At 45.8% G+C, this 14,779-nt stretch overlaps 1 protein-coding gene across 13 annotated transcripts in view; it reads left to right on the top strand.

Moving 5' to 3' along the window:
• The first annotated feature begins 8,829 nt into the window (after positions 1-8,829).
• Positions 8,830-14,779, top strand: part of EP400 (E1A binding protein p400) — a 106,226-nt gene continuing 100,276 nt past the window's right edge. For 12 of the 13 annotated variants that reach the window (XM_061384467.1, XM_061384465.1, XM_061384464.1 and 9 more), the window contains exon 1: positions 8,830-8,917. The gene's annotated coding sequence lies outside the window, so the exon portion shown is untranslated. The remainder of the gene's footprint in view (positions 8,918-14,779) is intronic. The other variant, XM_061384455.1, reaches the window with a different exon arrangement.

The raw sequence follows: 14,779 nt of genomic DNA, 5'->3' as shown, positions 1-14,779 counted from the left end.
GCCAGCAACTGCATCCCCTCATTGGCTAGAAGTGTGTCATGTGGTCTTCTGTAGCTGCAAGGGAGGCAGGGAATGCTTTTTAAGTGGTGCCCTGCAGAAGAACAGTGATGTTCTGTCAGCGAGGAAGAGTGGGTCAGGAGGTGGCAGTCGCTGAGTAGCAGCAGAAGTTCATTTCAATTCAGTCGCTCAGTTGTGTCTGACTCTCTGTGACCCCATGGACTGCAGCACACCAGGCTTCCCTGTCCAACACCAACTCCTGGAGCTTATGCAAACTCATGTCCATTGAGTTGGTGATGCCATCCAACCATCTCATCCTCTGTCATCCTCTTCTCCTCCTGCCTTCAGTCTTTCCCAGAATTAAGGTCTTTTCCAATGAGTCAGTTCTCATCAGGTGGCCAAAGTATTGGAGTTTCAACTTCAGCCTCAGTCCATCCAAAGAAATCCCAGGGCTGATCCCCTTCAGAATGGACTGGTTGGATCTCCTTGCAGTCCAAGGGACTCTCAAGAGTCTTCTCCAACACTACAGTTCAAAAGCATCAGTTCTTCGGTGCTCAGCTTTCTTTACAGTCCAACTCTCACATCCATACATGACCACTGGAAAAACCACAGCTTTGACCAGATGGACCTTTGTTGGCAAAGTAATGTCTCTGCTTTTTAATATGCTGTCTAGGTTGGTCATAACTTTTCTACCAAGGAGCAAGCATCTTTTAATTTCATGGCTGTAGTCACTATCTGCAGTGACATGAGAGCCTCCAAAAATAAAGTCTGTTACTGTTTCCATTGTTTCCCAATCTATTTGCCATGAAGTGATGGGACTAGACGCCATGATCTTAGTTTTCTGAATGTTGAGTTTCAAGCCAACTTTTTCACTCTTCTCTTGCACTTTCATCGAGAGGCTCTTTAGTTCTTTGTTTTCTGACATAAGGGTGGTGTCATCTGCATACATGAGGTTATTGATATTTCTCCCAGCAATCTTGATTCCAGCTTGTGCTTCATCCACACCGGCATTTCTCATGATGTACTCTGCATGTAAGTTAAATAAGCAGGGTGACAATATACAGCCTTGACATACTTCTTTCCTGATCTGGAACCAGTCTGTTGTTCCATGTCCAGTTCTAACTGTTGCTTCTTGACCTGCATACAGATTTCTCAGGCGGCAGGTCAGGTGGTCTGGTATTCCCATCTCTTTAAGAATTTTCCACAGTTTGTTGTGATCCACACAGTCAAAGGCTTTGGCATGAAGAAGTAGATGTTTTTCCGGAACTCTCTTGCTTTTTCAATGATCCAACGGATGTTGCCAATTTGATCTATGATTCCTCTGCCTTTTCTAAATCCAACTTGAACATCTGGAAGTTCACGGTTCACATACTGTTGAAGCCTGGCTTGGAGAATTTTGAGGATTACTGTGCCAGTGGAGACCCAGGAGCTTTCAAATGGAGAAGTGGTGTGTGTGTGTGTTGGGCCTGTGTGGGTACATGTGTCCCCTGGGATGCAAGCATTCCTGTGCTGTGTGGTATGTGTTTACCCGTGTGTGCCGGAGTCCAGCTCCAGCAGCCAGGGAATCAGCCTGAAGAGATGAGCGGTATCAGTGGAGAATGATGCAGCCTCTGACTCAAGGTGCGGGACTGCATGTTTATTTCAAGTTTCAGGTTCTCTTTTATACTTTGAAAAGCATTAGGTCAGAGGCTTAACATTTTCAGTTCCCCCTCACCCAGATTTATTGTCTCATTGTTGCCCTTCAAACAGAGTTCCTGCTTCAGCAATTTTCTCAAAATTGTGTTTACTTGTGATTACATTGTAACTCATGCTTATGTATGGGCTGCATACCACATTCCTCAGTTTATTTCTTATCTTTCTAAATCCTGCTTGCCCCTAGTATCCTAAGCTCACTATCTCCTAAAAAGGCTTCTAGCTATTAATATCTCTAAAATTCCTAATCCCTACAAGCTACAGTAAAATATGCTAACACTACAACATTCCTTAAACTTTTAGCTTCTAACTATTCTTAAATATTCCTAAACCCTAAACTCAGCAACCTTCCTTTGCCATTAACATTTCTCTCACAAACAGGTCTCAGATAACAATCCTTCCCGTGGCCTCAAGCTGCGGCCTACGTGCTCATCCTGGAACGTTCTTTGTAAAGATCCTTGAGCAAACGTCAATGGTTAACTTTATGGATTATTCTCTGGGCACAACTGCAGAAGGCTTTGTGCCTTCTCATGCTCCTCTCAAGAACAATAAGCACCTTAACATTCTTTCCAGCCAACTCAACCGAAGAAAGGAAAAAGCAAGTCAGAATCACAAGACCTAACTCCTTTATCCTGGGACCCTGCCTGCGGGACGAGGAGAGGGGGTTGGGGCTGTGCCTCCATTTTGTCAGCAATGCCTAACGCGGCTCCTGACACATGTGTATGCACATGTGTTGTGCAAGTGGTCTATACATGTGTATTTATGTCATATATAAGTGTAGGTGATGTGTGTGCACAGATACCTGTGTGTGCGTGTGATACATGTGTGTGTTTCACACCCGTGTGCACAATGGGACAGATCTTTTTGAGGGGCTGTTCCATTTGGGAGAATAGATGGAGTTGGGCAGTAGAATCAGGAAGACTGGCAGTGACGTGGGGGAGGCACTGTGGTTGGGGAGAGGCCGAGTGAGGTGTGCCTTTGGGTCACTGCAGGTGTTCCCCTGACTACTGGGACAGGAGGGAGGGTTTAATGCTGACTTAGGCTTTGTGTTTGATGAATTGATGAGCTGGGCCATTAACAGGTGGGGTGATCGAGAACAGGATGGGGTTGAAGGAGAAATATTGGGGGTTGTCTTTAAGCATGTTAATTTTACCTGTGATAGGGTTTTGTAAGTCACTTTTTAAGTCACCAGGGCAGAAAGTAACCTTAAAACTGCTGCAATCATGGGGTTCTCCCCATGAAAAGTTACATGGTCTTGGTCTCAGGGTCAAATTGTAGACAATTCCCAAGTGTGACTCCAGGCAATTAGTGGGTAATCATTTCAGTCATCTTGGAGGATCCATAGGTATGTGATATTTTAAAATAATATGTGTTTGGAGGGGACTTCCCTGGCATTCCAGGGGCTAGGACTCTGCTTCCACTGCAGGAGGTATAGGTTTGATCATCTCAAAGTCCCTAACTATCCCTTCCCCTACAGGTAAGTCTTTAGTCTCTTGCTTGGCCATTTCTGCCTGTTTTCCCTTTGCTCCCCTTTTCCCATTTGTTTGCACCAATGGCCCCATGACTGGAGATGTGTGATCCCTGGCCCAGAGCTGAGTCCAGGGCCAGGGATTCAGGTCAAGAAGTCACTCACAACTGGACCTCCCTTATAGGAGAGACTCAAATTTGTCAACTCCTGCAGCAAGTGCAGCCAGGAGCAGCAAGGAAGCCACCTCCCGGTGCCTCCACTCCTGCAGAGATGCAGCCAGTGGGAGGAGCTGGGACTCTGACCTCCGAGGAGTCTGAGGGGTGTAGTTTTTTAACTTCCCAAATTCACTAAGTGGGAAGTGGAGTGAAGATTGAAAGGGCCTCCCTATCAGTGCTCAGAAACACAAAATTGAACTTTCCTGGTGGTTCAGAGGTTAAGAATCTGCCTGCCAATGCAGGGGACACAGGTTTGATCCCTGTGTCTGGGAGTCTTCCTAGTCTGGAAAGATCCCGCATGCCAAGGAGCAACTAAGCTGAGCACTGCAACTATAGAAGCCTGCAGCTCAAGCTCTGTAGCAAGAGATCAGCACCCACCCATCTCCATCTCCACAATTAGAGAGAATTTCACACTCCTTGTGGCTCAGTTGGTAAAGAACCTGCCTGCAATGTGGGAGACCTGGGTTCGATCCCTGGGTTGGGAAGATCCCCTGCAGAAGGGAAAGGCTACCCACTCCAGTATTCTGGCCTGGAGAATTCCATGGACTGTATTGTCCATGGGATCTCAAAGAGTTGGACAGGACTGAGCAACTTTCACTTTTAAAGCCTGAATGCACAGCAATGAAGACCCAGCACAGCCAAAAATAAAATAACAAAAATGTTTTAAAAAGTAAAAGAAACATGCAATCATTCTGCTCTGCTCTTTTATCCAACTAATTATCCCCTTTTATGCTCCTTTATGGTCTCCCTTTTATAGTCAAGTTTGTTCTTTTTTTTTTTCTTTTTCTGTGTGTTTAATATCAGAGGTGGTATTTGCATGTGCATTTTGCTGAGGAGTTGGATCACTTTAGCTTGCATCTTTTTAAAAATGGAGTTGTAATTGAGGTATAATTCATGCACCACAAAGCTCATCCTTTCAAAGTGCACAATTCAGTGGTATTTAGTAGATACACAAAGTGGGGCAATTGTCAGCACTACCTAAATTCATATATATATACATACACATAGACACTGGCTGTGCTGGGATTTTGCTGGGGCGCACGGGCTTTCTCTAGTTGTGGTGAGTGGGCTTCTCTTGCTGCAGAACATGGGCTCCAGAGTATGTGGGTTCACTGATTTCCAAGCACAGGCTCTTTAGTCGTGTTGCACAGGCTTAGTTGCCCTGTGGCATGCCCTGAGGCATGTTCACAGACCAGGGATTGAACCTGCGTCCTCTGCATTGGAAGGCAGATTCTTAACCACTGGACCACCAGGGAAATCCCTGTACATTTGACATAAATGAAATCATGATACATGGCCTTTTGTATCTGACTTCCTTAACTTACTATAGTATTTTCAAGGTTCATCTATGTTGTAGTCTATGTCAAATTCCATCCTTTTTTTGCTGATTAATATTCCATTGTATATATTTAATGTAATTTTATATAATATATAATATTCCATTATATACATATATTCTCAAGTTAAACAGATTTATTAGCTCTAGTGGCCACAGCAGCCAGCTCTTGGCAGATGGAGGCTTTGGGACCAGTGAGGTACATGGATAGTCCAGTACAAACTATAGTACTAAATCAGGCCCTGAGAGAGTGCCCAGAGGTCCTCCCTCCCTCCCTGCCCTGTGAAGAGGGCCCAGCTTGTGGGAGGCAGGAGTGTGGGCTCTGTTCCTGGCTGACTGGCTCCAGGCTGGAGGCTTCCTGGACTGGTCTCAGCTGTCCTTGGCAAAAGGGAGTTCAAGTGCCCACACCCAGTGTGACATAGTTTATTTATTCATCAGTTGATGGATATTTCGGTTGTTTCCATTTCCTGGGGATTATGAGTAATGCTGCTAAGAATATTTTCATATGCGCTTTCATGTGGATGTGTTTTTAATTCTCTTGGATATATACTTAGTAGTGGTATTCCTAGGTCATATGTTAAGTCCTAACAACTCTTCTGTGGAACTGCCAAACCATTTTTTTCAAGTGGCTGAATCATTTTTTACTTAAAAAAAGTATTTATTTAGGCCGTTTCAGTTCTCAGTTGTGGCAAGAGGGATTTTTGTTGTGGCATGCAAACTCTTGGTTGTGGCATGTGGGATCTAGTTCCCTGACCAGGGATTGAACCCAAGCCCCCTGCATTCAGACTGTGGCTTAGTCACTGGACCACCGGGGAAGTCCCTAACTGCATCATTTTAAATTCTGACTAGCAGCAGGTGAGGTTTCTGATTTTTCCAATGGGCTTGTGAACACTTCTTACCTGATTCTTTGGTTTAAGCCATCCTAGTGGTTTTGGTTTATATTTCCCTGATCCCTAATGTTGCTGAACATCTTTTCATGTGCTTATTTGTACATCTTCTTTTGAGGCATGTATTCAAGTCCTTTGCCCATTAAAAATGTTTTTTTAATTGAAGTATAGTTGATTTACAATGTTGTGTTAATTTCTTTTGTACAGCAAAGTGATTCAGCTTTATATATATATATATAACTATATATATAGATAGATAGATAGATAGGTAAGGAAGAGGATTACTTTTTTTTAATTCGAAACATCACAAAAGCAGTCTGGATTTCCAACATGGTAATAATACAGATTTTAAGCAACATCGTTTATACAGGTTCTGGATTAATATTTTCATGTTTTATGCCCAGTTCAATACTTTAAAGCAGAATTAGGAATAAAGCAGTAAATATTATAAAACGCATTTTGTACATTTCGGAACTGTACATTTTGGAAAAAACAAATTCCTTCATTAGAGCAAATGTTTTTGCAAAAGAGTAAAACAGCAAATAGATTAACTTTTCTAAGGTAACATGCATTTTTTATAATGTAATTAAAAAAAAGTTGGTCAGGTAAGTGTACAACATCTATACTGTTTCAAGTCGTCTGCTCAAATTAAGTATTAAAAAATCTATACTGTTTCAAGTTATTCCAAGTATGGGCTTCCCAGGTGGCACGGTGGTCAAGAGTCCGCCTGTTACCAATGCAAGAGATGCAAGAGAACTGGGTATGAACCCTGGATCGGGAAGATACCCTGGAGTAGAAAATGGCAACCCACTGAAGTATTCTTGCCTCAAAAATTTTTTTGGACAGAGGAGCTGGCTGTCCAGGGGGTCCCAAAAAGTTGGACACGACCGAGCATATACATACACACACATATGTGTGTGTGAATATGTAGATATATCATCTTTTTCATATTCTTTTCCATGATGGTTTGTCACAGGATATTGAACATAATTCCCTATGGTATACAGCAGGATCTTGTTATCCATTCCTTTGCCAGTTTTAGAATTAATTGTCTTTTAATTATTTAGTTGCAAGTTCTGTATTCTGGATACAAGTCCCTTATTTGATATATAATTTGCAAATATTTTCTCTCATTCTGTGGGTTGTCTTTTCTTAATGGTGTCATCTGAAGCACAAGTTTTTTTATTTTGATGATGTCCAACCTATTTTTGTTGTTGTTGTTGTTACTTTTGTTTTTGGTGTCATAAAAAATCAGTGCCTGATTTATGATACTGAAGATTTGTATCTATGTTTCTCTTTGAAAGTTTTGTAACTTTAGTACTTACATTTAGGTCTTTGATCCATTTTGACTTCAGTTTTGCATAAAGTATAAGGTTGGGATCCAACTCCATTCTTTATGAAAGCAGCTCTTTTGTCCCTTTATTGGCCCACTTCTGTCCCCCTCTGACCTTCAGTTCAGTTCAGTCGCTCAGTCCTGTCCGACTCTTTGCGACCCCATGAATCGCAGCACGCCAGGCCTCCCTGTCCATCACCAACTCCCGGAGTTCACTGAGACTCACGTCCATCGAGTCAGTGATGCCATCCAGCCATCTCATCCTCTGTCGTCCCCTTCTCCTCCTGCCCTCAATCCCTCCCAGCATCAGAGTCTTTTCCAATGAGTCAACTCTTCGCATGAGGTGACCAAAGTACTGGAGTTTCAGCTTTAGCATCATTCCTTCCAAAGAACACCCAGGACTTTAGAATTCCTTTAGAATGGACTGGTTGGATCTCCTTGCAGTCCAAGGGACTCTCAAGAGTCTTCTCCAACACCACAGTTCAAAAGCATCAATTCTTTGGCGCTCAGCTTTCTTCACAGTCCAACTCTCACATCCATACATGACCCCTGGAAAAACCATAGCCTTGACTAGACAGACCTTTGTTGGCAAGGTAATGTCTCTGCTTTTTAACATGCTATCTAGGTTGGTCATAACTTTCCTTCGAAGGAGTAAGCGTCTTTTAATTTCATGGCTGCAATCACCATCTGCAGTGATTTTGGAGCCCCCAAAATAAAGTCTGACACTGTTTCCACTGTTTCCCCATCTAAGAACCTAATTACAGGAATGAGATCACTGAGTAATTTAACCGAACTCCTGACTTGTGCTTTCCTTATTGCCCACTATGCCTGCGCCTAACTTATTGATTCTTTTCCTACGTTGAAAGAAGTCAGAATGAAGAAGTTAAAGAATGACTAGTTCTCTCCCCACAGCGGCTCCCTCAGCAATCCAGAGGGCAGATCACTTGTGCAACATCTGAAGAGTCAGCCAGTCTGCACACGGAGGAAAAGGATGCAGAGCCCACCCTCCAGATTGACGATTCCCTGAGGTTCTCTCCGCTTTTGCCCTTTAAAAACTGTCAAGGCTGAGCAGAATCTTCAGAGTTGGCCTCAGGACATAAGAACACCTCCTGCCTAGAACACCAGATTTCTTTTTCTTTTCAAAAATTAATTATTTTGGTTGTGTCAGGTCTTAGTTATAGCACACAGGATCTCTGTCCTCTCTTGTTGCCCTGCACAGATTCTACAGTTGCGGTACACGGACTTAGTTGCCTGAGGAGGAATCAAACCTCTGTCCTCTGCACTGCAAGGGGGATTCTTAACCACTGGCAGTTCCGATTGCCAGTTTTTCTGATTAAAGCACCTTCCCTTTCTCCTGACTCCTGCCTCTCTTTATTGGCTTTGAGCAATCAATAAGCTGAGTTGAGTAACACTTACAGGTGGACACTCGGTCTCCCCGTGTCCTTTTGTTTGCTTCTGAGGCATGACTTTCTCTGCCCCGCCCCGTTTCTGCACCTCCTCCTCACTCAACCCTGGACTGGCCTTTTCACCTGCTTGGTCCGCCGGGCTGTCAGCCCCTCGCCCCAGCCAACCCCACTTCTCGAAGAGGCGGCTCCACAGGCATTCGAGGTCTCCTCCCCAAACCTAGAGCCGGCGCTGAACGCTCGATCCGGCCGGCCGGAGTGAACGCATGCCCACACCGTCGTCTACGCAGCGCCCTCATGGCAACCTCCACTCTTCACAAACTCGGAACCGCTCCGCCGCCAGCCCATCGGCCCTCGCCCTCGCCTTGCCTGTCTAGCTCTCCCAGCCCCCTCGGCGCCTCCCGCTCCGCCGACGTCACACCAACGCGCAGCTGCGAGCGCGCAGCGCGCGTCCCTTCCGGCTCGCCGTAGCAGCCGCGCCGCCGCTTCTTCCGGCCGGGCCCCGGATGTGTTGAGCCGAACGGCGCTGTCTGGGCCCGGACCCCAGACCCAGCCCCAGAGCTGAGGAACGCGGCCCACACCCGGGGTAGGTGTGGGCGTGGCGCGGACGACCGACTTGCGGGTTAGATGGCCCGCGCCCCGGCCTCGGTTTGCCCTGGAGCCCCCGAGCCGCGCCGAGGAGGGAGGCCCGGAGCGGCCTGCTCTGTGGGATTTCCCAGGCAAGCATACTGGAGTGGGTTGTAATTTCCTTCTCTAGGGGATCTTCTCAACACAGGAATTGAACCCTCATCTCTTGCATTGGCAGGAGTATTCTTTACCACTGAGCTACCAGGGAAACCCTTTCTTGGTCTTTGCTTCCTTTTATACCAGAATTGGAAAGAATCCTGAACTCCTATTTCCTCTTCTCTCATTTCTCTTGAACATGGTTCAGGCTAAGCTTTTGGTCCCTCCTCTCCTCTGAAACAGCTCCTCTTGGGGTTGCTGCTGCTGCTGCTGCTAAGTCACTTCAGTGGTGTCTGACTCTGTGCCACCCCAGAGACGGCAGCCCACCAGGCTCCCCCATCCCTGGGATTCTCCAGGCAAGAACACTGGAGTGGGTTGCCATTTCCTTCTCCAATGCGTGAAAGTGAAAAGTGAAAGTGAAGTCGCTCAGTCGTGTCCGACCCTCAGAGACCCCATGGACTGCAGCCTACCAGGCTCCTCCATCCATGGGATTTTCCAGGCTAGAGTACTGGAGTGGGGTGCCATTGCCTTGGTTAGGGACCACTATATTGCCAAGTCCCCCTGTTAGTAGCCTTTGGTTCGGCCTCCCATGGCTTTCTTGAATCACTCTCCCTTGGTGGCCCTGGGACACAACTCAGTTGGTTGTCCTTTTATCTTGAAGGCTGCTGTCCCTAGCCTCCTTGCTGGTTCCTTCTCATCTCCTTAACTGCTAAAAATTGTACTGCCTCAGAGTGGTCCTCCCACCTCCTCTCTGGTCTGTACCCTGGGGTGATCTCATCCAGGGTCATGGCTAGGCCACTTGTCAATACTCCCAGAATGTGTAGCTCCTAGCTGGATCTTCCGGTTCCAAACAACCACTTTTACTTGTGTGCAATCTACTGATACCTTGTTGCATCTCAGTCAGAGGTAACTCCCTTCTCCTATTGCTCAGCACAGAGCTCCTTGGGTGGTGTCTGCATTTCTTCCAGGTACCAAATTTGATTGGTTGGCACTCAAACCTGACGCTTCTCACTGCCTTTTTGGGTGCAGCTGTCATTTAAGCCCCCTACATCATCTTGCCTGGGTTATTCCAGTGACCTCCCTGCTCTCTACTCACCTGAGCTGAGCTGCTCTGCAGTTGACTGTTAATACAGATCTGGGTGATGCACTGCTTAGCTCAGAGCCCTCCGTGGTTTCTCATCTCCCTCAGAAAAAAAAGCCAGACTCCCTAAGGCAGTTTATGAAGCTCCTTGTGGCTAGGTTCCTGCTGCCCTGTGACTTCATGTCCTGACACTCCACTGGTTGTCACCTGGCTCCAGCTACACCTAGCTCTGTGCCTGGGCCCACATCGGCTCTGCCTGAAACATCAGGTTCCTGCGTGCCACAGGTCTGGTTCTTACTCAGTTCTCTTTTCAGAAGTTCCCTCCTCAGAGAGGTTGCTGGGTAACCCAGGGCCTTGTCCTCTCGCCCACACCCTCCTATCCCTTATCCTGACTTTGCCATTGCACGGATGGTCTGGCACTTACGGTTTTGTTCATTGCCTCACTGCCCGCTCCCCTCACCCCCAGCCTAGGGGCAGGAACTACGCTTTGTTCACTCTCCTACACACAGTGCTTCAGATCTTGTCTGATGGAGTATATGCTTAATAAATGTTGAGTTAAGTAAATAAATGAACAAATTCTTTCCTAAAGCAGATTAATTTGGTAGGGACCTAGGCCTACAGGGTATTAAAAGTTATAAGGGTTGCTGAGGAATAGACTTCACCTGCTGTAAGTTAGAGGAGAGAAGTTGGCTTTTCTAGTAGAGAGAAGCTTATGCAGGAGGTGAGGTTTGATGTAGATATTGGGTTTCGTAGGTAGAAATGAAAAGAATTGGATTTGACTCCTCCAGTGGAAGATGAGAGCTCTTGAGGCTGTTGAAGGAAGGATTAGCTACTGGATTTCACATTCAAGGGCCTTGTGTGAAGCTGGATGTCCCACACTGGCAGTGTGGTGCCCTTCAGATGGACAGGATCTTCATCCATCTTCTGTTTTGAGTTCTCTTGTTGGCATTCTCTCTGCACAGCAGGCCCCACCCCCCTCCAACAGATCTGCACATAGCCGCGCACCCGCACCCCAGGTCCCATGTTCCCATTGTGGTGGCAGTGAGTGCCTGGTGCATCTGCCCCCTTCCTCCAGGATAGCGAGCAGCTGATGGTAGCTGTGACCTGCACATCTTCCTCTGGAGCCTGGTTCTGCTCCTCAGCCCCTTGTAGAGGGACCAAGTACCTGTTGCCTTTAGAAGTCAAGACCCTGACCCTTAAGAGTTTTCTTCTGGGTAGAGCATCCTTTGGGCTTGTCATCTCAGGCCCACCCCCTCTGTGATTTCTGCTTTATTTTTAATCAACAGAAATTTTTATCTTGTTTTGGTGCATTATCATATTATAGAAATAAATTTTAAAAGTCATTTATGTTCTGAGTGAAAGGGAAGGTCTTTGGACATCCTCACTTTGTTACTTTACTTAGCTGTCTTTTTTTTTTTTAATGTATATGTAATAGTATTCACTTTTTTGGTATAGAATTCAGAGAATTTTGACAGATGTCTAATTTCTACAATAGTTAGAGTACAAAGAAGTTCCTTCCTCCCAAAAATTCCCTTGTGCTGCCACTCTGTAGTCAGCTCCTCCCTAAGTGCTCAGTAGCCTCTGACCCCTAAGTGTGTGTTTGTGTTTTTTCCAGGATGTCAGTTAAAGCAGCTTACACAGTGTGGGGCCTTTTGAGTCTGGCTTCTTCCACTGAGCATAATGCATTTGAGATTCATCCAGGTTGCTGCATATACCAAGAATGTGTTTCTTTTTGTGGAGGTGTGGTCTGCAGTGTGGATGGACTACAGTTTATCCATTCACTCGTTGAAGGGCTTTGGGTTGTTGCCAGACTTTTAATACAAGTAATGAATGAACAAGTCACACTGCATTATAGTCAGACAGTACAGAAGTACCCCGAGCATGCTGAAGTTCCTCTTTGCTCTTTCTTCTCATTCTTGACTTTCCCAAACTAACTGATTTGGTATCCACTTCTTTTGTTTTTTAATTTTTAAAAAAATTTACTTATTTTTGGCCGTGCTGGGTCTTCGTTGCTGTGCAGGCTTTTCTCCAGCTGTGGTGAGCGGGGCAGGGGTGGGGGGCCACTCTGTAGTTGCGGCGCTTGGGCTTCTCATTGTGGAGCGTCCACGCTGCTGTGGAGCTTAGGCTCTAGAGTGTGTGGGCTTCAGTAGTCGTGGCTCCCAGGCTCTAGAGCCCAGGCTCAATAGTTGTGGTGCACTGTCTTCATGCTTCCTCGGCATGTGGGATCTTTCTGGATCAGGGATTGAACCCATGTTTCCTGCATTGCCAGGCAGATTATTTACCACTGAGCCAGCAGGGAAGTCCAGTTTGGGTTTATTTTTAAATTAAAAAAATTTTTTAAACACTGGCAGCTTGCAGGATCTTAGTTCCCTGACCAGGAATTGAACCTTGGCCTTCTGCAGTGAAAGCACCTAATCCTAACCAGTGGGTCACCAGGGAATTCTCACTATCCATGTATTTTACTTTTTGAAGGTTTATTTATTTTTGACTGTGCTGGTATTCACTGCTGCTGGCTTTTGCTAGTCATGGCCACCGGAGGCCACTCTCTAGTTGCTGTGGGGCTTCTCACTGTAGTGGCTTCTCTTGTGGTGCTTGGGCTTCGTTGCCCAGCATGTGGGATCTTCCCGGACCAGGGATGGAACCTGTGTCCCCTGCACTGGCAGGTGGATTCATAACCACTGAACCACAGAGAAGCCCCTCCATTTCTTTTAAAAGTGTATTATTGTAAACAGCATAGGAAAAGTAAAAAGTCGCTCCGTTGTGTCCTACTCTTTGAGACCCCATGGACTGTAGCCCGCCAGACTCCTCTGTCAATGGAATTCTCCAGGAAAGAAAACTGGAGTGGGTAGCTGTTCCCTTCTCCAGGGGATCTTCTAAACCCAGGGATTGAACCCACCTCTCCCGTATTGCAGGCAGATTCTTTACCATCTGAGTCACTAGGAAAGCCCAAGAATCCTGGAGTGGGTGGCCTGTCCTTTCTCCAGAGGATCTTCCTGACCCGGGAATTGAACCTGGGTCTCCTGCATTCCAGGCAAATTCTTTACCAGCTGAGCTTTCAGGGAAGCCCTTTTTAAAAATAAATTGAGGCATGTCACTCAGTAGGAATACCATGCATTTGTATATGCTGTTGCTTCAGTTGTGTCTGACTCGTTGAGACCCCATGGACTGTAGCCCTTGAGGCTTCTCTGTCCGTGGGATTCTCCAGGCAAGAATACTTGAGTGAATTGTCATACCCTTCCTCCAGGAGATCTTCCCAACCTAGAGATCAAACCCATCCAAGCCTCCTGCCTCTCCTGCATTGCAGGCAGGTTCTTTACCCACTGAGCCACCTGGGAAGCTCAAGCAGCATATAGTTGAGTCTTATTTTCTTAATCCAGATTGAGACTGTAGGATTTTAATTGGATATTTGGTTTATTTAGTTTTTAAATGCTTTGGAATAACTTTAGATGTACAGAAAAGTAGCAAAAATGTTTCTTTCTATGCATTAGAACCTGTGTTCTCTGTGAAGGTGGTATTTCCCACAAGGGGGTCAGAATGGTTCTTGGGAGGAGGGTGAAAAAAAATTAGATGTGACGGTGTTTTGTGGCCTCCTGAAGGGTCATAGTTCACAGAGATACCGTATGGCTATGGTTTAAAACTTCACCAATAGACTTCTTAGGGGGACAGTAGGGGGAAAAAAGACTGAGAAAGAGCAGCAGAATAATAAATTGGGCTTTTGTGGCTTTATTGCCTGGAGTTTGAGGAAGCACTTCTTCGGTTTGTCTTGAATGTTCCTCTCAAACTGAAATAGAGCCCACTTAACTGCAGTCCAGGGGGCTCTGGCCCGTTGGGTTAAGGACCTACCACTACTACCATGATTTTGATCAGAAGGGACATTGGTGGCATCAAGTCTGGGCTTCCCTGTTCCCACTGCAGCCCCTCGAGAGGTCAGTTCTCTGTAGTGCACATGTAATGCATCCTAGACAGTTTTTATTTTTATTTTTAGAACACAATGAATTGCTTTTACTTTGATATGCATCCACATCTCAGCATTTAGTCATCCAGCTGCTGCTGCTGCTAAGTCGCTTCAGTCGTGTCCGACTCTGTGTGACCCCATAGACGGCAGCCCACCAGGCTCCCCTGTCCCTGGGATTCTCCAGGCAAGAACACTGGAGTGGGTTGCCATTTCCTTCTCCAGTGCATGAAAGTGAAAGTGAAGTTACTCAGTCATGTCCGACTCTTCGCAACCCCATGGACTGCAGCCTACCAGGCTCCTCTGTCCGTGGGATTTGCCAGGCAGGAGTACTGGAGTGGGGTGCTATTGCCTTCTCCGTTAGTCATCCTAGACAGTTTTAAAAATTAGTTTAGTCCGTTTTATCTTTTGGAACTTGCGTGTTTTAAGGTCTAGTATGGAACCTTCATAACCTGCTCTAAGGTGGAAGAATGAAGTTTTGTTAGCAAATAGGACTTTTGTTACAGCCCTTTATTTATTAAGTGACATGTGACATTGCCATCTTAATAGATGCTAACATTCTACTATGAGAAATTTCAAAGATATACCAGGATTGAGAGAATTTTATAGTAAATGCCTGTATACCCACCATTCGATTTTCTGTTATTAACATTTTACTGACCCGCTTTGTCACACATCCATCCACCCATCAT

The sequence above is a fragment of the Bos javanicus genome, chromosome 17 (genome assembly GCF_032452875.1).
Source record: "Bos javanicus breed banteng chromosome 17, ARS-OSU_banteng_1.0, whole genome shotgun sequence".
Lineage (NCBI taxonomy): Eukaryota > Metazoa > Chordata > Mammalia > Artiodactyla > Bovidae > Bos > Bos javanicus.
Note: the sequence above shows the minus strand (reverse complement) of the source record. Positions and strands in the feature narration are given on the sequence as shown.